The following is a 24,063-nucleotide window of genomic DNA, read 5'->3' as shown; positions in this document are numbered from 1 at the left end:
GCACCCAAATATTGCTCGGGCACCCCACCTCGAGGGTGCCAAAATTCAGGGGTGTAATCAACAGTTTCATAGGGTGCTACGACCGTTAAAGGGGTGCTAAAAAGTATTTCTTCTCGATTGGGGTGTTACCACGGCACCTTATCGTTAGGGTGCCTAAAAGAACGGTGTGTGAATGCAAGCATGCAAAATTGCACAAAAACAGGCTGAATGTTTAAACCGCACATTGCACTATTTCACCGCCCGTTGAGAGAATAAATATGAACTCTCCACATAGACCAGGGGAAAGGCTCTAAAATTGCTGTTCGTAAATTGAACAAAACGTGCTGATTGTTTAAATTCCACTCTGCACTAATCTACTGCTTCGAGTGTATCACAAGGTTCGTTTCGATGTCTGGGTGCACGGGAAGGGACGGCTACAAAATGCCTCTTGTAGTCCTATAAATAAAACTTTTACGCGAGGCATCGGTGTCCTCAACGAAATCGAATTTACCTAAGAATTTGTTCCCGTATTATTATGCCCCGGGCAAAAATTCCAACAAGACTTTCTTGTTGGGCTCACAGCACGCCTGTGGGGCCAATACGAAGTTCTGTCGGCACTCTATCGTTCCAATAGCCTAGTCTTCCAACAGGGAGTTTAACCTTGATGGCATTTGTGGGGCCAATAAGAAGCTCTGTCGGCACTCTATCGTCCCAACAGCGTAGTCTTCCAACAGGGAGTTTAACCGTGATGGCGTTTACCGGCTCGCCAACACGATAAGTCAACGCCAACAGACGCCTCGTTCGTAATCAGCGGCGCGAGCGCGCCATCAGACAGAACTGACAGACGCCCTGAAGGTGGTTTTTAGGGCCTAAACAGCAGCGTCTATGTCTGGCATAGACGCTAGACGTCAACGTTTGTGTTCTGAATTTTCCCTTCAGTAAGTAACAGTCAGACGGACGATAACATAACTATGTGAAGATATGCTTTGGCTCATACCACGGCAAGCGCAATCGTTTGTGGCTGCAGCCTCGGTTGCTCTTCGTCCACAACAAACTGAATCGGCTGTACAGCTTTCTTCGAGGGCGTGTATGCAGGGGTTCTATCTTCCTTTTTTGCGCAGGCCGACGGGGGCGGTCGTGTAAAATCATTTTCGCTCGTCGTTGCCGTAGAGTTGCCACCTTCCTGGTTTTGGACCGGCCCGACCGGTTTTTTAAACAGCGGGCCGGTTGCCGGTCCATATCTAAAACCAGCCGTCATCAGCCGGTTTTTTGGCTTTTGTGCCGTGATTATGCCCGTTTTGGCGTTTTATAAGCGTCAATTCAACAACTAAGACGATAAATACGTGTCGACAAGCATAGGCGTGCGCACAGGGGGGGCAGGTGGGGCGGCCGCCCCCCCCTAATCATCTGAAGGGGGCGCCAAATTTGCCCCATGCCTTGCCGATGTAACACATGAAAGTAAAATTTCTGCTCAGAAATATTTTGTGTGTGTTGCAATTCCATCACATTGAAATAAAAATTTTATAACCATCCCTCTTTGCACTGCGTTCGCACCGCAAGGCCTTCAGTGAGAAGAGGTCGGGAGTTGCTCGGGGGGGGGGGGGGGGCGCAGCGGTAAGACTTTGCCCCCCCAAATTGAGAACTCTGCGCACGCCTATGTCGACAAGCTGCGCAAAGACACGCGAGCAGAGAAAATACGCGGGCGAGCGCGCTGCCTCAGATGGAGGGGGACCTAAGGGAAGAACAAAATAACGAAATTCTACCGCCGCGGTCAGCAATTGCGGTTACTTTTCAGTGAAGCACATGCAGAGCGATTAACCAAGCTCTCAATCACTTTCAGTACAAACGTTATGTTGATTTCTCTCTAAGAAAACACTACAATAAATGGCACTACATGTTAAAAAACATGGCGTCTTTTTTCAACACAATCCCCCCTCCCCCCCCCCCTCCCGGAAGGCCCGTTTTTTTTTCATGGAAAGGTTGTAACCCTACGCTGCTGTTCTGCCTACCTGCTTGCTGTACCTATTACGTCGCCGCCACCGCAGATCCCCACTTGTTACAAACTAAGAGGTTTTCGCACTGTTAGCAGTCGTTTTACACGATGGGTTTGATGCGCCTGACATGCCAGGAGTGACATCGCTTGTAGTATTAGAGCGACGTTGCTTGTCTGCAAGACGGTGCCGGTCAAACGAGCGTTATCAACGCCATAATTCTAACGGCACATTCCATTTATTTCGTGGCTGCCGTTGCTTGCGCAGAAAAGGTCGGGTTGACTGCGATAGCTTTTCTTGAGTCAAATAATGGAGCTTTGGCTCAATCGCTTGCAGCGCTAGCAATGCGGCCTCGTCTGCAAGACCGGTGCGTGAGAAACAAGCGTTAGGACAGCCAGAATTTCAAAAATGCAGCATAAACTAGACCATCGTTAAAGGAGGCGATGACTAGACAAAAGCAACAATATTCGTTGACAACTTACGTAAGTATAGAGTTGTTTTAGGCGCCTCGAACACCGCCCGCCGACATAGCTGTTTGTTAACGCGTCTCTTTACTGTTTTGTAGGTCAATGGTTCGATTCCTCGTCGAACGTGTTTTTTTTTTTTTTTTTTACGTGAGGGTTTCATTAGCTCCTTTTTTAACGACCAGGGTAAGCACCTGTTCCTTGCTTTCTATCACGCCGACATTTACCGCCCTCTTCCTAAACCCAAAGTAGCTCGTTTTCTCGCACGTTCTCTCTTGAGAAGCCCGCCGTGAAAACAAAACCAAAACAAACGTCAAACCTCTTTACAATATCAGTATATATGTCAATTGCTGTATGTGTATTCACTTTTTGTGTTTAAAAACCTTAAATTTAAGTTATAAACACATTTCAGACTTTGAAAGCAGAAAGATAATTACCAACATTACAGTAGTAACACAATTTTCGTCAAACATAGAGGTGCTGCATTTGAAGTCTGGCAACTATCTCTCACTTTTGTGTGTGTTTTTTCATGGCGTTTTGTGCCGAGTGGTTGGTGGCGTGATTTAAGCTGTTTTATCTATTTCAAGCTTAAATCATAGTTATAGAAGCTTTATGGGTGATGTCTACCCTTCTAACCTACGCGTGTGTTGAACATGGGGACCCCGGAAGAACGATCATCGCCGGATAAAATACTGCGCGTCAAAAGTGGATGACATTGCATCAGAACAAAGCGTGTTCGTGTGTCCGCGAGATGAAGACGACAGTGAAGGAGAATTTTACGTTGGAAACATCGTTTTTGCTCGGGTAAGTACGCATTTTTTATTATTCTGTATTTGGTTGGAACGAGTTCTGGTGTTTATGGGTCAGTAATTCGCTAGACCCCCATCTCGTTTGCTCTGAGAGCCTACGTGAGTTAGTATACTTGTTTGGCGCCCAGTCCACCGTTTCCGCAGAAGTCAGCATCAATTTACGCTGAAGCTAGACCTTGGCTACGATGCTCGCGCTATGGTACACGGCTGCTAATAATTTCACATCACGCAAGGCTCTTTAACACCGGGGCGTTTGTTTATGTCTCTCTCAAACAGTGCCTTTGCGGTTGCAGATCGCAGTCGCAATTTCGCGTGAGTGGCACAACGCTGTGATTAGTCCTCCCTCGTGAATACCCGCGGTATACCAAGAAATAACATGAACAGGAGGTTCCCTGGAAGTGCATGTGAAAACGCGTACACGTGATTCCATGGCTGGCGTCTCTCCCCCCCCCCCCCCCCCCTTCACGAATTCCGTGCAGTGCGCTTCCAAGCTATTGCGCTCGCGAGACCGGCGACCGTACGCCTCGCGGTCTTCGGGCCGCGATATGTGTGCTGTTCTCGTGAAGCTCGACAACAGCGAAATTGCCGTACTCGCTCGCCAACGCGCCCCGACAGCGTACGCGTCGACCGGGTGCTGACGGAGTTGTGCTGGAAGAAAAGCAGGCAAGAGATGAGGGCGCACGAGGTGTAGTTTAACATGAGAATTTACAAAGTGCAAGGTGGAGAAAATAGTATGCAAGGGCCGGAAACGGTGAGAGAGTTCGGGCCGCGCGCCAGCGAGCGAGTGCGGTAATTTACGTTGCCGAGTTTCACGAGTCCGGCACGAATATGACGACGCCCGTCTGAGAGTTCATAGAGGTATAGAATTCACATACGTGCAAATTGAAGGTGAAATGCGCGCATGTGGCCTCGCAGGGAGTTAGCATAGTCTCGGGGTAGTGGGGGAGATTCCACAACGCCTACGAGGCGCCTGCCGATTCTGTCAGAGTAGCTCTCGGGAAGTCTGGGGCTTGATATCAGAGGCATATGTATTGTTTAAATTAGTGCAGAAAATTGAGCCAATTCGCAAGTTCTCATTTTCGCAAAACCGCAGGCCATGCAGAGACTAACAAGAAAGCTGTAGGCACTCACTCAACTCGATTTATATTGGAGAATTGAACGTGCAGATACAAGTCAGACATTGAAATGGAGGAGCCTCAACTATCACACACCAATTCCGATTGAAAGCAAGGGATACAGATGAGCTGCTAGCATGCGTTCCATGCAAATTAGCTCAGTAGCTAGCTTTGCATATATCATGCATACCCCACTCACAGTACCTGCGGGACTAATAAATACATTCTAACTGTGACCTAAATTTCACTTGGGGTGTTCCGGGAATGTTCTTATTAGTGCCTTGGAGGTTACTGTCTTTAAACGATTAAAAATCTACTTGATGTAAGCATTCGTGCTTTGTGTGTGCTCTTCTTGTATTTAACAAGTGTCAGCACACTCAGATTATGCACCTGCAGGTGCTGCTGCTGGCTGTCCTGGGTCAGCTGCCTTCCAGTCCAGTTTCAAAGGCTTTGCCAGGGCCTCCCTTGGCCAACCGACACTGCACCTGCTGTACCCAAGTACTGCCTGGCCTTTCGTTGGTGCTCCGTACGCTTTGCCGCCAGGAATGGTCATTCATCCATCATCTGGCCGCTTGGACCACCCGTTCAGAAGTCAGGGCATTTGCTCGACACATCGGTCCAGGCACTGCTGCCATATCGGTGCACCCACCGATTATGTATTTTCAGGTTAGTTATTGCATGTTGTGGAACTTGCCATGATGTATACCTGTTAGCAGTGCTGTGGCCTCTGATTATTTGAAACATTTTCATGAAGCAGTGCTGTGCGTATGGAGCGTGTCATTGCTTAGCAGAGATATTGAAGAGAATCTGGGGCTGACGACTAAAGGGAAAGAAGAGAAATTGAACTGACTTTGAAGCACGTATTCGTATGTAATCGAGCCAAGTAAACATTTAGGATGTTTCGATATGGTTTTAAACTTGCAATACAAACTGGTCTACTTCAGATCATACTGGTAATAATCATACTATACCGAAAAGTACATCCCGCAGTCTGTAGAATTCTGACAGCGCTTTTTTCGCAGTCTCTCATGACAGGCACTAATCTCAATGGTTGGAAGATAGTCGAGGTAGCACCAATCAGGAGCGGTACTTCACCATTAAATTTCCCTAACAAGCACCATATGCAAGGTCAGGAAACATTTCATCCACTGTCAGGTCGCTAATTATTTATAAAATCACAATATCACATTCGAGTATCACCACGGTTTTCACAAGGGTTACTTGAGAAACACAACTTTCAGGATTTGTTCACGATCTACATTGATCCATTGACACAGGCTTAGAAACTGCGGTAGTTTTTCTCGATTTTTCTAAAGCATTCAATCGCATTGCACACCACAGACTACTTCTCAAACTTCACCCTAATGTCCTCACTTGAGCAAAAGATTTTCATTCTTCTCAAATGCAGTTTACTTCTAATAACTATATACTTCTTTTGCTCGTGCCACTTTGTTGTCCCCCCAGGCAGGTTGCTTGGTCTATCTTCCATGTTGCATATCCTCCCATGTAGGTCTATTTGCAGATGATGTTGTAATTTATCACACAATTTCTTTCAACTACTACCATCAATGCTTTCAATCTGATCTTAACACAATTTACTCCTGGTGCTGCAAATGGCTAATGTCGCTTATCTCTAAAAGAAAGTGCATGGCTTTAACGGTGGCAAGTCTCGGATTGTAAATACTTACTTCATTAACAGCCTGATTACCTCTTGAGACAAAGGTGTTTTGGTAGGCCGGTAGGGGAGGGGGGATTGCATGGTGGATTTCAAAAGGTACATCGATTGGGAAAATAAGACGTGTGATTAATATTTTCATTTGCACTCCAAAACTCGCTTTATTTCATATGTTTAACCCACTGCCGTGGCTAGGGTGGTGTGCTGTGGAGGCGAATGTCGGTTAGATACCACTTGGTGTAGCCGCTTTTCAGATGGAGGCAACACGTAAAGACGCCCGTGTTTGGAGATTTCGATGCGCACAAAAATACCCAGATGGTCAAAATTAATGCGAAGCCTTCCCCTACAGTGCTCCCCATATCCCAAGTGTAGCTTTGGCGTGTTAAACCACCGTTTTTTTTTTCATGTTTTTGGTATAGTACCAGCTGCTGTAGCAGGTGCAACTTAAAGGTAAAATTATACATAATGTTTCCAAGAGCTAAATATAAAGGCCATATTGAAGTGCGTTTATGGGTCTATCTCATAGCAGTAGTGAAAGGTTATATACTCTGGTGCAGGTTAAGAACGCCAATGGCTCATGTGGTGTAGTCCAGTGTTTGACGGAATGCCGTGTAGGCAGGTAAAAGCATTATTGCAGTGATGAAACGTAGGTCACTGACCAAGTCAAGAAAGCCATTTAACGGTTTGTTGCTTGTTCACGGTGAGCATGTGTCGTGGAAAACGAAGCTATATATTGGGCATTACGCGGCGCAATGAGTTTGCATAGATATGGTGCAGATTGCCATCCATTATGTTGATAATGTTGGGCGTCGTCTGAACAATGAGGGACTCGAGCAGTAATCGAGAAGATAGATTGCACTCAGTTGTCAGTAATTTTGTCTTGTTCCAGTCGACCACGTGTCCCGTCCTACCACGGTGCTCTGCCAGTGGACTTGTTTTTGCATGGCCCTTGTTCACTTCGTTCCAGTGCTGCATTAATCTTCTGTGCAGATTGCCCGTTTCGCCAATGTACACTGATTTGCATTCAGCGCATGGAATCTAATAAACAATACCCGGAAGCTTGGAGCGTGAGAGGGGGCCTCTCACGCTGACAATGTCAGAACGCAGCTTGCTAGTGGGCACATGCACAATGTATGCACTGCGTGTCTTGAAAATGTGTGCGAGAGTTTCACCGATGTGTGGGACGTAGGTAATTGCTGCACGTTTTGATGCAGTCGTTTTCCTGAATATAATGCCTAAAGCATTATATTCAGAAAGAAGCGAAGAGGGCGACTAGCAAGAATCCACATTGACATTAGCAGGCAGAAGCGTCCACAAGGCCTGTGTCAAAACGTGCTGCAATTCTCGTCCTACACATCAATCAAACTTTCGCACGCATTTTCAAGAAACACATTGTGCACATCGTGCAGGTGCCTACTAGCAAGCTATGTTCTGACATTGTCAGCGTGAAAGACCCCCTCTCATGCTTCAAGCTTCCAGGTGTTGTTTATGTTTTGAACAAAAAAAGTGCCATTCAAACGTGACACCTCCTTCCTTGCCGATTTCTGATGCCTGATTGTTCAGTTTGTGGGGATACGTTTAGCAGATTGCTCACATGTCTAACCTGTATTTGTGCTTGAGCAGTCAAACGCTGATGTTAGCAGTGAAGTAGGTGAAAATTGTAGTTTGATTGTAGTTGTGTGCAGATTACCTACATTGTGTTAATTCGTAGAAAAGCAAAATTGAGGTAACCCTGCTAACTGTTCCGCATTGCAGCATTTTATTATGCGAACGTTAAGGAGTTCAGCTGCTTGTTAAAGGTGAAATAAACAGTGGTACAAAAAGAAGAGCATCTACTAAACAGAAATATCTTCACAATCGCAGGATGCCAACGGTCCGCCTACCAACTTGTGTCCTGCATCGTTTCTGCTGGCTGGAGCGGTTCATGGAGCATTTTCCAGCTTCTCAAAGTTTGTGGTCAAGCGCTCCTCCAAGTGAAAGCTGCCGCAGAGGGATCTTTTGTTTTAATGCCACAATTTCATGTGCTCAGCAGCAAATTTACTCGTAAGGCTTTTTAAATATTCATCACCCAAGAGGGCATGTTACCTTCGTCTTCGGTGGAATGTGTCTGCACTCAGGTTATTTGTGACAGAAACAAGTGGACCACGTCATGAGAGTCATTGAGGCCTTGTTGATTGTGCATGCTTCTGAAATGACATTTTCATTAAGCTGAATACTTTCCACATATCACGATTTGTGAACAAATTATGGTAAAAGTCATGATTAGTTGTACTACACTGCAGGAAGGAAATGCCAACATACGTTTTAAGCACCTCTGATATTTCAGATCGTTGGCGGGTGAGCAATAAAACAAAACTGAACATTTTTTAAAAGTAAAATCAAATATTCGTTGTCACCAGTGCATGACCATAGTAAAAGCTATCTAGTCACCAAATTTAGAATGAGACACGAAATGCCAAGAAAAATAGGGAAATAAACTAGACAGCTGGCTACAATAAACCAATTCGTAAAATTCCTCAATGTCTATCAAGTGATGATTCAGGCGGTTTAGTTAAGATGTCAGTGGGTTTACACACCCAACTTGCAGGGAAGCACATGAGCTCCCAATATTAACATGTTTTTAGTGAAGACCGTCTTCCTTCATTAAGCTGCTTTGCACATTGATGCCAGTCTGATAAATGTCCTGAATTTTTGTTATGATCAATCTTTGTATGGGAACCATATATTTTTATATGATGTCGCTGTGTATTTCTGAAACTGTATCTAGTCACTAATTCCAATTTGTCGTGGTCAGGTTTTTTCAACTAATTCGTAGCTTTTTTAACAATTATGGTATATTTTGTGTGCCTAAAGGAATGCCTCATTGCATGTTTAGCCTATGTAGTGTTGAAAGCGGACATTTTGCTTCAAAGTGGAATGTCGGGCTAGCAACAAGGTACTTCGCGTGCTGCTCACTTTCATTCATGCCATTATTTTTTATATTATCATTTAAAATTAAAAGCCATCCAATTTGCTGTCGTTTTAATTTTGTCACCTACTTTATACTTTCTTTTTTTTTCAACTTTGTGTAAGGATTGACTATCCATATTTTTATGATACCAAGGCGTTGGACTGGGCTAGCTGGTACATGTTTGAATGGATGAAAAACCATAGGAAAACCTAGGACACAGAAGAGAACGACGGGACAAACTTGTGCCGTCATTCTGTTTTAACTGTTTCCTGTGTTTACCACTGGTTTTTTATGCATTCAAACATTTTTTATGAGTTTGTTGAACAGTGATTAGTTTAGGTGTGTTCAAACAATTGTTGGCTGCGAAGGCTCCCTTTAGCATTTGTATAAGTGCTCTCTGCTTTTTTTTTTGAGCCAATACCCCACCACCAGTCTTCATGAGGTGGTCTTTTGTAGAAATAAGTTGAAATAAATATTTGTTTGCATTGCTTTACATGTTTTGAAAGAATTTATTGTTCATTCTTGTTTCATTCAACCCCGTTCCAGAATCCTGCTTAAGGCATTTCCTCTGTTATTTTTTTTCAGAACCAGGAAGGGTGCTCATCCTCGGTTCTTGCTGAAGCAGCAGTATCCATACTTCACACGTGAGCTCTGAACACACAGTAATTATGGTATGAAACATTCTACCAGTATAAGCCTGCTTTGTAGACGTCATTGTAGATGTCAAAGCTCTTGACAGTGTAGTCCAATGTCTGGTGTAACGGGCAATGTCTACAACTTGTAAAAATTAATTTTGTGGCTATAATGTTTGTGATTATTTTAAAATGCACGTCAACTACTATTTAGAATCGCTGTCTAAATTGGCAGCCATTTTCCTGGTGGATACAGAAAGTGAAAAAGCGCATGTGTAGAGATTTCAGTGCACCTTAAATGTCCCAAATTTGCTAAAGCTAATCCAAAGCCCTCCTTGTGGTGCACTTCATATCCCATGTACAGTTTTGCGTAAAAACAGCTAAAAATTTATGATCAATTTAAACTTATTTTAATGTTTTTAAATGCAAATACTCTCAGTTTAAGCTGCCATATTTAGAGTAAAATATTTTGTAACAATTATATAGCTACCAAAGGTTTACAGAAAAGCTTTTTGCTTTTGGTTGTGCACCTTCTTATCAAAAGAAATATGTTGTTAAGAAAGGCAGAAGAAACCCAACTTTGGAAATTAGCAAACCCTAAAGCTGCGGATAGAATGAATGTTTTGTAGAGAATCTTTTGCTGATTTCAGTTCTAGTCAACTCTAAAAAAGTCTATCGACGTAGAATGCTTACCGTGAGGCACCTCGTAATACTAGCCAAAACTAATGGGCCCTGGCTGTTGGCTTTTCATTTGCAACAGTGACAAATGACCCCACATCCACCGGCAAGGACATAATGCAAGGCACCATGTACAAGCTAGCCTCATGATAAAATAATGTTTTCTGAACAATGGCATTACATTTCAACCATGGGCTTCACCAGGGAACTTGTATGCATTGTTCTGTGATGTTTGCAGTTCTTGTTATTGCTATGTGGGGTCATTTAGTCTAAAGGTATGTTTATAAAACTCCAAATACCACCAAACCTTGCAAGTGCTGTACCATATGAATATTTTTCCGTAAAGCAAAAAGAATAATGCAAACGAAAATAAATGGCTTGGGTACCCAACTTTTATAAGTAGATTATGAGCCGCAGTACGGAGGGAACTATATTATGAGCCGCATTACGGAGGAAACTATACATTATGCATTTGGTCTTCCTTGATATTGAACCTTCCTGCTCAGCTCAAGAATAAGGCACTAAACATTGCAGGTAGCTACCTTGATTGGAAGTTTGATGCAATACTAAGAAGCCAAGGGTTTTAAGGTTCAAGGAAGTTTTGTGTGGTTGAAGTGTTGCACACCTAATTGCTTTCACTGTACAGCATGGTTAGGCTCTGCAGTGAATCTCGAAGGATGTGTACTGCAGTTCGGCAAAGTGAACATATAATTGGTTTTTTACGAAGTTTTGGGTAATCAACTACCTCTAAAGTTATAACTGTACTGAGATGTGGCTCCTGACTTTTTAAATTGATGTTTTAACAATCGGTGACACAAGTTCAAGGAAATTATCAGCTGATGTTGAGCTTCAATGGAATGTCTCACAGAACCGAGCTTGGAAAGCACGAATGTTTCATACCATAATCGTGTGTGATATTGTGCAATATGTGGTCTCGCACCTGCTGCACCTGTGAACCGAGGATGACGCACCCGTTTTGTACCCCTTTAGGTGGGTGCTTTTGCAGAAGATGCTCCTACAGATTGGGGTGCTAAGTAGCACCCTAGGATACTTTTAGGCGGAAAAGGGTGTTTATAAGGCACCTGTCTTCTGGGGTGCTTCACAGAGGGTGCTCCTGCGGCGACAAAATCCAAGCACCCTAAAGGGCGTAAAATATTCAGTTTTTAGGGTGCTCCTGCGGCGACAAGCTGAAGCACCCTTTTGGGCGTAAAAATTTTTAGTGTGCACACAGGAGTTCAACCAGCGCCATGTCAATGACTCCGAGCCAAAGAAAGGCAAGGGCGCGCAAAAGCGCAACTTTGCGGCTATTCTTCTCACAATAATACTGCGAAAACCAATGTTGCACTATTTTGTTTGTGAAAAACGTAGAAGAGGCTAAGCTCGTGCAATGGTAGGCTTAACTTCGTGCCTTGCTTTATGGAATTTTATGGGTGTCTATTTAGAAACACGTGTTATTTTAAATTTGCCATAACAAGAGAGCCTTGTGAATGACGAAGCCTGGATGTTAATTTAGTTGCGGTGTTAGAAGCTGAGCTTAGCTACACTTCGGGAGGGACTCATTTGTTTAAACATAATCCCCAGCACCCTAGCAACACGGATTTCGTCTGGTTTTTCTTGCTCCACGCAGCTTGTTGTGTTCATGCACGATTTGGCTCTAGAAAGAGATAAGCCTAAAGAAGCTGACTGTATTTTCTTGCACTGCAAAAAAAAAGCATTTGGAGGTGTACCATTGGAGGTGTTAGTACATTGCGGGCTATAAACTGAATGAATCGGTTATTGCATGGATAGCCGAGTATATCTCTCTAAGACAGCAGTTGGTCGCTCTCAATGGTTGTTCGTCTGGATATGTTCCCGTGACCTCCGCAATTCCCCAAGAGCCAGTTTCGGGCCCTCTTTTGTTTCTATTATATAGAAATGTTATTACTCTTGGCCTCAAATCTTTGTTTAAAATGTTCACGAATGACTGTAGTTTACAGGACTATAACGAATGAACGTGATTCCGTATACCTGCAGCGTGATTCTAATTTAATAACGTCCTGGTGTGCAGATTCAGAAAAGTCCTTGAATGTTATAAAGTGTATTAGCGTCACCTTTACAAGAAAACCTTCATTCCAACTGAATACGTGTACCGAAAATTACGCTGTTTTGAGAACGGCCGGGGAATATAAATAACTAGAAATTTATTTAACGAGTGGTTAGAGGTTAAATAGGCACGTTTACTACATAAAAGTTACCGCTGCACGTGTTTCGGGCTTTCTGAGTCAAATTTCAGCAAACCTCCACCTAGCTTAAAAGAACAACCCTATTTCGCTCATGTGCGCTCGATGATGGAGTACGCATGTGTTTTCTGGAATCCCTACACCAAAGAGCTGGTTGATACGCTCGAAAACATACATAACAGGGCAGTGCGATTCGTATTAGAAATTGGCACTGTCAACTGAGCATGAGGGAAAATTAAACTTTAATGGTAAGACGTGAAAGAGCACAGACGATCTTTAGGTTGAATTTTTTTTATAATACCTATTATTCGAAAACTGGAATATAAGATGAGAAGTATATCGAAGCGCCATTTTACATATCCCAAACTGTGACCGCTAGCTTAAAGCAAATTATTAACTTTCCTTTAAAGGTAACGCCTCATTTCATCTTATATCAATACGAGAGTGTAATTATATTCCACGCATGATTGTATTCACTGTTTATAATTACGATTTTCACCGCGCTTTGTAGAATTATTTTGTTATTTGGTCTTAAATTCGATGATTAATGTTATGTATCATCTCCCCGCTGTAATTCATGCAAAGGCGAAGCATGTAACAAATAAATAAATAAACAAATAAAATAAAAATATAAACAAAAAATTAATAAATAAAATAAATAAATAAATAAATAAATACACTTGCGGAGCCACAAGTTCGCCTCCGACGGGTTGAGGACCTTACACATTCAAACTCCACTAATGAAATATTTATTGTTTTATTCATTGCAGTATGCAAGGTTTGCTGTACGAATACTGCCATTGCTTTGTTATTGGTTTGAAACAAATCATGAAACTCTTGCCTTACGCCTTTCCTTGCGTGAACACAGAGGGATAAAACTGCATCCACCTGAAGCAGGGCGACATTCGCAACGCGTCTAGAATTTTTTTAACGTACGACATTATAGGAAAATTATGTTCATTTCGACTATTAAGCACTGTGCACATAACTCATGAAAAGAACATGAAAAATAGATTGAAAATGAAAGCACTGGTTCGATCTCTCGTAGGATCAGCCCTGTGAAAGATAATCAGAAAACATCATCGAGTAGAAAATTTCGTTGCAAGAAAAATGGGCAAAAACTGGACATACTTTTTGTGTGAAGGAAATTGTATTGAATGTTTCTGAGTGTTTTGTAGGGTCCCAAAACGCTGCGTAAAGGCATTCGCGCCGGTTTTATATACAACGAAACTGGTCGAGCAACTGGTGCAAAAAAATTCCCCGCATTGCCCCGAGGGGAAGAATGTGTAAGTGCAAATGCATGAGTTGAATTTGCGCGGTTCGGTAATGTTCGCGAAAGAGAGATCACACACACACACACAACTACAAAGAAAGAAAGATGCATTTATTCACAGACACCTATTTGTGTTGTCGTTGTACTTGATTGCTAGAGCGGATCTCAGCTTTGAAATTTCGTGTCAGTACTCCTTTAAGCGGGTGCATTAGCCCTTCTCACGCCTGATTCCTGGCCAATCCCCCACGTGGGTATGTGCTATGTCAGCGGCCAGGCAAAGCGGCGTGCATTAGCCCTTCTCACGCCCGATTCCTGGCCAATCCCCCACGTGGGTATGTGCCATGTCAGCGGCCAGGCAGCGCGCGCCCATCTCCCCCCGTTGCCAAATAAGACGAGGAGATTCCTGGCCAATCCCCCACGTTGGTATGTGCCATGTCAGCGGCCAGGCAGCGCGCGCCCATCTCCCCCCGTTGCCAAGGAAGACGAGGAGCGCGCGCACCCGCAGCTGTTGCTATGCGGACGGCGGCGGAATGCGGACGGCGGCGGACGCTTCAGGCTCGCCTAAGAAGTGCATTCGCACTTAAAATAGCTGATTTAGTCAGAGCATGAAAGTGTTCAGGAAGATTGTACTAAGAGAAATGGGCGAAAGGCGGCACTTTCATCTGTGTGAAATTCAAACAATTAAAGTATGCGGCTTCCGCCTTCCCTCCTCCCCCTTCCCCGTGTATTACAGGGAAGCCGCCCCAGAGAAGATATCAGGACCTAGACAATACATCTATTCCAACTCTGCAAAGAAATGAATATTTTCGGTATGCGACACTAAACGAGGCACAACCAAAATAAAGGAACGGCCATTAGTGAGAACTCTTTAATAAATGAATTTTGCTGTGAACTGACCCTGATAATTAAGCAAGGCTGCGCTGATGGCTGGACGGCTGTTGGTTGCGCGCGGACTCGCTTTGATGTGCATGCAGTGGACCCAAAATAGTGGGTTTGTGCTGCTGCCAAGCGCAACTGAGTCATCTGCTTGCGCTGCATGCAGTGTCATCCACCGGCCTCAAAACAATTAACATACTGTGGCTGAACTCCAATGCCCGTAGCACGGCCGTATTTCCGGCAGCTTTACTCCGGCTGGAGTCCGATGACCGCATCTCGGCTGTCCTCCAGTGGCCGTATTTCGGCCGCTCACGGGTGGCTTTGGAATGGCTGGTGCCCTACGGCTGGAATCTGGCCGTGTGGACGTAAACCGGACGACTGGCCGACGAACACTGGCCGTTGAACAGCCGTGGGAGTACGGCCGTATACGGCCAAAAGGCCCACATTTGGACACGGGCCGAACACGGCTGCCGGAAAAAGGGCGTACAGAAAATCACCGGCCAAAGTACACCGGCTTGAGTTAGGCCGAACAGTCCTTTGCTGCCTGGGTAAGGCGTTGCTCTGCTGAGCACGAGGTCGTGGGTTCGATTCCCGGCCACGGCGGCCGCTTTCGGCGCACGTTAAAGATTCCCAGGTGGTCAAAATTATTCCGGAGCCGTCTACTACGGCGCGCCTCATCGCCTGCGTTGCGTCTGTGCGTTAAACCCTACAATCAATCAATCAATCAATCAATCAATCAATCAATCAATCAATCAATCAATCAATCAATCAATCAATCAATCAATCAATCAATCAATCAATCAATCAATCAATCAATCAAAATATAATAGCCAGCCTCCTATTGAATACGCGCTTTGCTTTCGTTTTGTAAGCATTTAATTTGACCACGGGTTGAACGAAAATTTCGCAATGTTCGCCAGTAAGGTCCCATGAGTAACAAACGTTGTTAATTCACCTGGGCTTTGTATTACTGCGATCTCTAGTGACCGTTCTTCTGCTTTGACCCGCCGTGATTTCACTGTATTCTATTCTGAATTTCTATTCAGTGATTTACAAGTATGTCATCTCACTCGAATTGTTGAGCACATACTCACGGATATTCTGTTGTACTTCAGCTAAACTATTGCTTTGGTAGGAGAGTTTAAAATCTAATATTTTCTCTCAGCTCATTTTTCTCCGGCCATTTTTTCTACACACTTGCTCTGACCAAAGATGCATGGTATCCGGCTGGCTAAAGTGAATCGTGTCAACTAAGGAGTTTACATTATGATGTCTATCGTGCAAGAGCAAAGCAACGACGTTGTACTGGAGGTAAACACGTGAAACTAAACATTGACATCATTCTTCCTGGACACGTACCTATCACGCTAAAAAACGTGATTCACGTAGAGCGCCGTAAAAGACGGCGACACACAGGTAACATGCGGACGTCAAGTGTGATTTATTATGTACGTCTGTTTACTCAAACTTTTGGAAGATTTCTCGCCTTACCTACATGCCTAGCAGCATTTTTTCGGGGTTGGGCTCTCTCTGCCTAGGAAAATATCTTCAAGGAACGTGTGTTGCGAGAATATGTGCAGACAGATTCAACAGGCCAGTTTGGTCCTGGCACTAAAATAACTTTTCTATACAAACACTTCTTTTTTTAACAAAAGAAACACCACCATTGCCAACTCTACATGTTCTAAAGCAAAAAATAAACAACTGAAACCGATGTGTTAAACATTGAGCACGAAAAAAAAGTGGCGAAGAAAAACTATGATCAGCGCAGTCACCTGCACTGCAGCTGTGCATCTTTAGAGGCCGCGAGCTCAACTCAGCGAGTGCACTCAGGCGGCGAATAGTTGACACAAACAGCGAGAGAGAGAGAGAGAGATGGGGGGAGAGAGGGCGTTTTTTTGGCTGCAGAAGAGTAGAAAGAACGAAAAAAGCAGAATTTGCGACGGTTGGTGCGGTGCAGTGAAAGAGAGCTCAAAAGCGCCGAACAAGCAAAAGCAAAATTTTTCGCGCTGGATTCCATGCATGGGTAGGTTGCATTCTTTAATACCGCATGCGCAGTACCCGCTTCAGAAGCAGAGGCTGACTGCCCTAATGAATTTAATGTGAAATTGAAACTATTTCTTTTTTCTCCTTAGCAGCCGCCACTGCAGACGCAGTGATACCGGCGCCACCCACATGGTGAGGCCACATAGTTCGTTGCGGCAGCGATGCCAGAGTAGTCTCAGTGGTGGCGAGAAAAGTGGGCAGAGCCTGCAGCGTTGGACACCGAGCTGGAACGAGAGTAAAGCTCGTTTGCGTGGCGTGAAGGTCACAGCGTGAATTACAAAATATTATGGTTTTTATACTCAGTAATAGCTCAAGATTGCATTGGATTTCCTTCAGCCTACAGTTGCAGTTTAGGGAGCCCTAAATCACACGCCGAGTTCGCAAGAAACATTATTGTAGACGTAAACTATAGCAGGCGTCACACATCGGCAACAACTCCCATCACAATGTAGCCCCGTATAGCGGCTTCGAAGGACAAATTTCAGGGAAGCTTGAACTCACACTCAAGACTTGCATGTCGAAGCTGTTGTACGTGAGCATTTGAGGTGACATAGTTAAGTTTCAGAATTATTGTTTGTTTGCATAGTTTCGGTGCTAGTATTCGTAGCGATATGCGTCGAAGAGGTCGTCCGTCTTCTTCACGGCGCGTGGTAGGTGCAACGTCATTCTCAGCATTGTAGGCTGCCAACAGCCCTTCATCATCGGCTCGAGGTAGCGGTGGAGGGATCTGCAATTCGTCACGGTAAGGATTCCACACTTGTACATATGTCTCCAATTATACATAATCTCTTCTAGAACATGCAGGAGCCCTGGGGACCTCTCCCTGGCGGGATATCGTGTCATCTTCAGCATTACCGCGGAAGTTTTTTTATACTAGCGGTTGGAAGTGCTGAGAGCGATGGAATTTCTTTTGTTCGTATTTTGTTAAAGCCACCGTGGGAGCCGTGGACTGGGCGGTCGCCTCGAGGCAAGCGCTCACGAGCGCTCGGCATTTTCCAGTATTTTGTCGTGCAATCATGGACAGTCCACCTATGCTCACACTGAACGCATCACACGTAATTAGTTTATTACAACGGTAATCCGTACCACTGCCTCGCCACCTAGGAAGAAGTACGTGGAAAATGCAGTGATGAGCGTGCACCATTTCTTGTCGGCTATCGTAATATAAAAAAACCAGTGCAGGTCTTGAAATCCCGATACACGGCTATCTACGCTTTCGCTGAATTAGGCATATGATCGCAGAATTGCTCGCCAACGAAATTTCTGCCCTAACACCAGTGATTGCTGCACGCTTTCATTCCGTGTCTTTGCTGCAGATAGACGTCTAGCCAGGCTTCCACTTCAATGCAGCGGATTCCGGCACCTCACAGTGCACAAGTGCGTTGGTACTCAGTTCAATTTTAAAGGAATTCAGCCTCGACCTTTTTTTACTGGTCACATGAGGCAGAAAATCCTATCACTGAAGGGTGTCACATCAAGTCCAAACTAACAGTCATTTCGAGCAAAAATGTACCTACCAAGGCGACGTTTGCGCGCATAATCCAACCATTCTTTGCTTATCTTACGCTACCTTTACAATTCACAAGGACGACTAAGCACTTCTAATGATGAGTGATTGCCGAAAGCTATAGGGTTCAATGGAGAACGCGTCCATGCCCTTTAAATATTTTCATTCTTTAATTTTTTCTCACTTAAAGATGGTGTTTTTGCTTCGGCTACCTCGACTTGACTTGATATATGTATGTATGAAATATTGTAGGTATGAATGCTTGTATGTATGTATATACGAATGCATGCATGTATGTAAGCGTGCATGACTGGCTGCATATAGCTCTGTCCCCCGATTCAGCAGCTACTAGGTCAAAAGACAAAAGATTACTTGAACGAGAGGTTTATATATCAAAAAAATATTATAAACTGAATCTCCTAAATACTGGAAACTTCTTACTATTGTCAAATAAGCAGACAAGATTACCCATATTAGATGCAATACATCAAAACGTAAGTGGTAGTTTCAGTGTTGGTTTAACACAATACATAGGGGCGTGGTATTAGCCTTAGCCAGTAACAATATATGGTTACAATATATGGTGCCCGAGCAGTTCAACGCGGGACAGTGGAATTGGCGTCTGCAAACTTCCACCGTCAGTATCGTGGGAGGAGCGAGACGGGAGAGTAAGGGATTCATAGGTGGGCGGAAGAGGAAAGAGTTATGTGGCAGAGGCGACAGAACGTTATGGGGTTCCTAGAGATGTGAGGAGGTATGCGGTCACTGTTTTTTTTTTGTTTCCGTTAGTATGGCTCAGCACACACCTTTACTGGCATTGTCATGCAAACATGACATTCAGTGTGCGCAAACCTTGTTACTCGCCCAATGCCAATTGCATAATCAGCAGCGCCTGTACTGCTGCGCCATTTGGCACCGCGTATCTTGTACGTTTCTTCTCACCGCCATTCACAGGCTCTTGAATATTCGCGGACTGTGCGAAGCGTGCTCGCGCAAGAACGCCACGTACCTCCCCCATTTGCGCATAAACGGGTGACCGCCCCGGATCTGCGCGTGCCTGAACAGTAGAACAAGAAAAAGGGCGCCGGAATCACGAGTACAAGGCACCGAAAAATAGGTTCTGGAAAGGGCATTCGTACTAGGGGTGAAACAATGTAAATATACGCGATTGGAGCAGCCGCCTTGCCTGCGCCGTGACGTTAGTTCTACGCGCCGACTGTAGACACGTGCGCCAGCTATGCCTGAAACTTTCGCCACAGCCAAAGCGGCTCTGCGACCCCTTAAGGTAATACTTGCACTAACATTGTGCCACATAGCCAAATAAGGCCAAATATTAGCACCAGACATTCAAGTACCCTGCAAACCTTAGATTTTAACCAGGAATGCACTAAATTGACCTGCAATAAGAACTACACCTTAGTGCGAGTGGCCTAATTACAAAAATGTTGAAACTATTTTTAACTTTTTCTCGGCCCCTCACCGGCGCAACGATGAGTGCTGCCACGAGTCCGATTAAAAAAAAACAAAAATAGGTCAGCATGACATTGCAAAGAACCGTCACGTAAGAGTCTTCAGATTGGCCCTACACAAAAGCGGCAGATCTGATTTCGCTATCGCCAAAATACGGAACATATTTGACCATTGGTAAAGATTGTAAAACGCAATACAAGGCAGGAGCAGGAATGAAAGATGAAAAAGCGAAACTAATCCAGGGACTGATTGCGGAACGAATTTTATACAGCCTCTAGTAACAGAAACTTACCCGCCCGGTGGGAGGATAAATAAATACGATGATTGGGCAGCATATAGGGCAGCCTTGAGCCACCCAATTTTCACGATAACCGCAAGGGTGTCCAGCTTCTGTCGTAAAAGCAGTGTCTGAGAAAACAAAAGTGAGACCGTTCGTTTAATAGAGCATAAGACGACCACCCGGACGCCGGTCGTCCTCTAAAGCACAGCTTGAAGCCATAATGATTATGTCATCGAACCAGCGACTTTCCATAACAGCCTTCACCCTACCGTAAATCTTCGATCCACACCTACACGAGGACAGGCGACAACTCAAAGATCAAATTCCTTGGAGAATGTTCCAAACGCATGAAAACATAATATACGTAAATGCCGGGCGTTCGAAAGTATGAAGGTAACAATTCTCATAGTGCACTACGTGCAGTACCATGAAAATCGCTGACTTAATAACCCTCGTGCCCACTGGAAGAGATGAAACGGAAATAAGGGCCTCCTCTGGGCGATCTGCGTACTGGAATTATCGAATCACTACAGCAGGCTCAAAAAGATATTAGTGTCTTGGTGGGAGGCAGAGTGGCTAAGTACTTAAGAAAGATTTTCCAATCCACAACGATGAAAGTTCACGTCACATTGACACCCGAAAACAAACGTCTGGAATGGAACTACGTTCCATCCAAAGACCAAGCTAACTCGCTTATCATGCTGCAATTGCAGCATGATCCCTCTTTGAAGAATATGGACGTCTGATCGTCATAAGCCTAAGAAAACCAATCTGCGGCTTGCAAGAATCGCAAACTATGCGCAATTTCCAAACGAACGCATTTATCCACAAATATTGATAGGAAAAAATGTTTAATAGGACATATCCGTCATTAAGTTAAACTGTGTCTAAAACAGTGAAACACCCACTTTATGTTAAAAAACGTGGTCTATCCAAGCATATGATCCGGGTTGAACAACTCCAACATTACAAAACTTACTTGTAGCGACTAACGGCAGACTCGAATTACAATCTTGTCATCTTAAAGTAAGCGTCAGCTGATTCTGTAACCTGAACTTCGGGTTGAAAACTTTTGGTCTATTACCTCTTTGACCAATTTTTCGAAGGCATTCCTTAATCCAATTCAATGCCGAACCTTCCTATCCCGCTTTCTCACTCACTCTCTCTCTCTCTCTCTCTCTCTCTCTCTCTGTATGTCTGATGAATAATCCAAATCGTTTAATCAGAAGGTGTAGCAAGAGAATGAACACTTTTAAACATACACAGTTTCGCGTTCTTGATCAAACTGACGAACACCCCACCTCAGCATCTTTTGCCGCTCACATCTTCAGCCATCGATACCAGCAGCAGAGTCATTCGTCAGTTTACTTATCAGAGAGCGCACTTATGCTGCATCGGTGTTCTGAAGGAAAATGGTGCTTCACACTTCCCCATCGTGTGCGGTGACTAGACAGTTTTCACTATCACGTTGAGCTCCCTTCACAGCTGCATGCACGAAGTGTTCATTCATGAACGCCTGTTTTCTTCGATAAACATTCATATAATGCAGTCGCTTTGTCTGCATTTGGTTTATTTCGTTAACATGCCTCCAGATCTCTTTGGGGTTAGTTGTACACTAGAAAAAAGATGCTCACCACACGTTATTTTGGCCTCTTCTTATTCCGCAATGCTTTCGCTAATGCTGAATCCAGTAATATTTTCTGGTATTTATACGTGAGTCAAATGAGTCAAACGTGAGCCCGAAACTTGCTTCTCAGTGTATCTCGTCAGTTGCCGAGCATGCGGCCTTCTACAACACCCTAAAACTATACACTCTGATAAGCTCATGATAACCTGATGATACCCCCTTTAGTTAGTGTAAACTTTAAATACTGACACTGCGCAGCCGCACTGGCTCTGAGGTGTGGTAGTGTCGAACATCTGGACGTTCGAATTCAATTCAGCAATCGGCTATCTGGCGTGCTCAAGCATTGTAAAAACAGCCTGTTTCATTGCTGCCACAGCCACCACTTTGCTGGGTTGCTGCGCAGTTGGCAGTTTTTATAACATTTTTTGAAACTTTCCAGTTATGTTCGCAGGTTGTGTATGTTAAGTTTATGACTGGGCTTTTACTGGGTAACGGCTTGTTTTATTATACATGTCTTTGTTTTCCCCACTGTCATGCGACATGCCCTGCGGGTACTGAAATAAGTAAAAATTAGATAAAAATTAAAAATAACGCAGCCAGCACCTTTGATTGATTGATTGTAGGGTTTAACGCGCCGACGCAACGCAGGCGATGAGGCGCGCCGTAGTGGAGGGCTCCGGATTAATTTCGACCACCTAGGGATCTTTAACGTGCGCCGAAATCTCGTACACACGGGCGTTTTTGCTTTTCGCCTCCATCAGAAAAGCGGCCGCCGCGGCCGGGAATCGAACCCGCGACCTCGTGCTCAGCCAGCACCTTTACTCTTCTTCTTATTAAGTTGTGGTTAAATACTACACTAGGTCAGTTATATACTCTGTCGTTAAGGGAAGGCTGTGCGCCCTTCGGGAAGCCCTGGTAATATGCTTGTAACATCGTTAGTTCCAACGGTGCCCATTTCTTACCAATCATTCCTCAACCCAAATCTTGATTTGTACCTATGACGCCTTTTTTTCTTCACAGGCCTTCCTTTCTTTGCCCTGACCAATACAGGGCTGCTAGCCTATACGAGTAATCGGGCGCTGCCTCAAGTTAAGCCACAATACTAACCAGACTATCCATTCCCGCGTTAACGCTTCAGAATTGTTTCCAAATAGCACGCTTTCCTGCTTTCCACCCGAAAAATCCTTAAATGAAAGCAAAACTAGACAACAAACGTACACCCAAAACGGGAGGAGTAAAAAAAAAGTCGTGATAAGGTGCGGTTTGTGCTTCCTTTGACGCACGATGATTTCAAATCATTACTAGCATTTTGAACTAAGACTAAACTACGTCCGTGGAACCCACCCGTCGAGAAGAGGAGTGCATCGTACCGTGTCATTGAAAAAAAATTGCAAGATTATGCCGAAAAGTACAAAACCAGCAGCAAAACTATCTCTGCTTGCGTAGCAGTCACGCCACCTTCCTGATGAGTACGGAAACAACGTTTAATCAATCGTCTCCCGTTGAATACAATGTGCAGTTATGACTGCCTGAGAGAATTCAGTGCTTATCAATTTTAAAATCGAAGTATACGCTTTACAGAAATTCACAAACATTCCTTTCTTAATGAAGAAAACAGCTTGAATATGGGCAAGTTGGTTGCTTGATATGTCCGTCAAAACAACGGAGACACGGATCTGAAAAAAGGAGAGTACAGTGCTGACGAAAACTGAGCATATTTATTGGGGTTCGCAATATATAGAACATCTCCATGATGCCACAACCTTAAATACCGTAAAACAAACAAATATAAGTAAAAACGGGCAGTCAAAAAACGACGTTCACGAGGCAACAAGCAACAGCACTCCGATATGGCTATCAGTACGATCCGCCACCAAGGTATTTCAGTTTCTATTTCAGCAGCCCAAGACAGGGTTGCATAACACAATTTTCGCCACCCTCTGCTAAAATTTTGACCTCGAAAATCTCCAGTGTGTGCTAATCAAATTCGCTGTCCCCGCACTGCTTTCACTGATATGCCTGTAGGGCAGCTATGATGCGTGCGCCTGTTGCGTGATATAGCTCTTCCTTTTACGTTCCTCTACAGCCGCAGTGGTCGGCGCTCCTTGTACTTTGAGGCATCCTAATTCAGTTCCTTCAACTCCAGGGCACACAGTCTCCACCTTTTGCTACTCCTCACATCCCTTGATGATTTGTATGGTGTCCGTAGATGAGTTTGGGGGTGACTTCTGGTTTCTACTTTTAATCGAAGCAGTATACGTCTTACCCCCCAGTTTTCATTCAGGTGAAGCCAATGTACTCGGCGCCGTTGGGGGGTTCCTACTCGCCAGCGCCGACGCCTCTTTAACAACTGCTACCACAACGGTCATTCCCCTCGCCACCACCAATGCCTCTTTACAAGTTGCACAGTCCGCTGACAGCGGGCGTAGCGCGGTTACTGATGATTGCGGAGAATTGACAGCAGCGCGAATG

The 24,063-nt window shown here is 44.4% G+C and overlaps 1 long non-coding RNA gene across 1 annotated transcript; it reads left to right on the top strand.

The window, feature by feature from the left end:
- Positions 1–2,811: 2,811 nt before the first annotated feature.
- LOC144158568 (uncharacterized) lies at positions 2,812–9,476 on the top strand. Its single transcript, XR_013320129.1, has 3 exons — positions 2,812–3,238; positions 4,755–5,024; positions 7,897–9,476. It is a non-coding gene; the product is annotated as an uncharacterized LOC144158568 (long non-coding RNA).
- Positions 9,477–24,063: the final 14,587 nt, after the last annotated feature.

The sequence above is a fragment of the Haemaphysalis longicornis genome, unplaced genomic scaffold (assembly GCF_048455015.1).
Source record: "Haemaphysalis longicornis isolate Haplotype H1 unplaced genomic scaffold, Haemaphysalis longicornis Haplotype H1 scaffold_10, whole genome shotgun sequence".
Classification (NCBI taxonomy): domain Eukaryota; kingdom Metazoa; phylum Arthropoda; class Arachnida; order Ixodida; family Ixodidae; genus Haemaphysalis; species Haemaphysalis longicornis.
The sequence above is the reverse complement of the archived record's forward strand: the minus strand, read 5'-3'. Positions and strand labels throughout refer to the sequence as shown.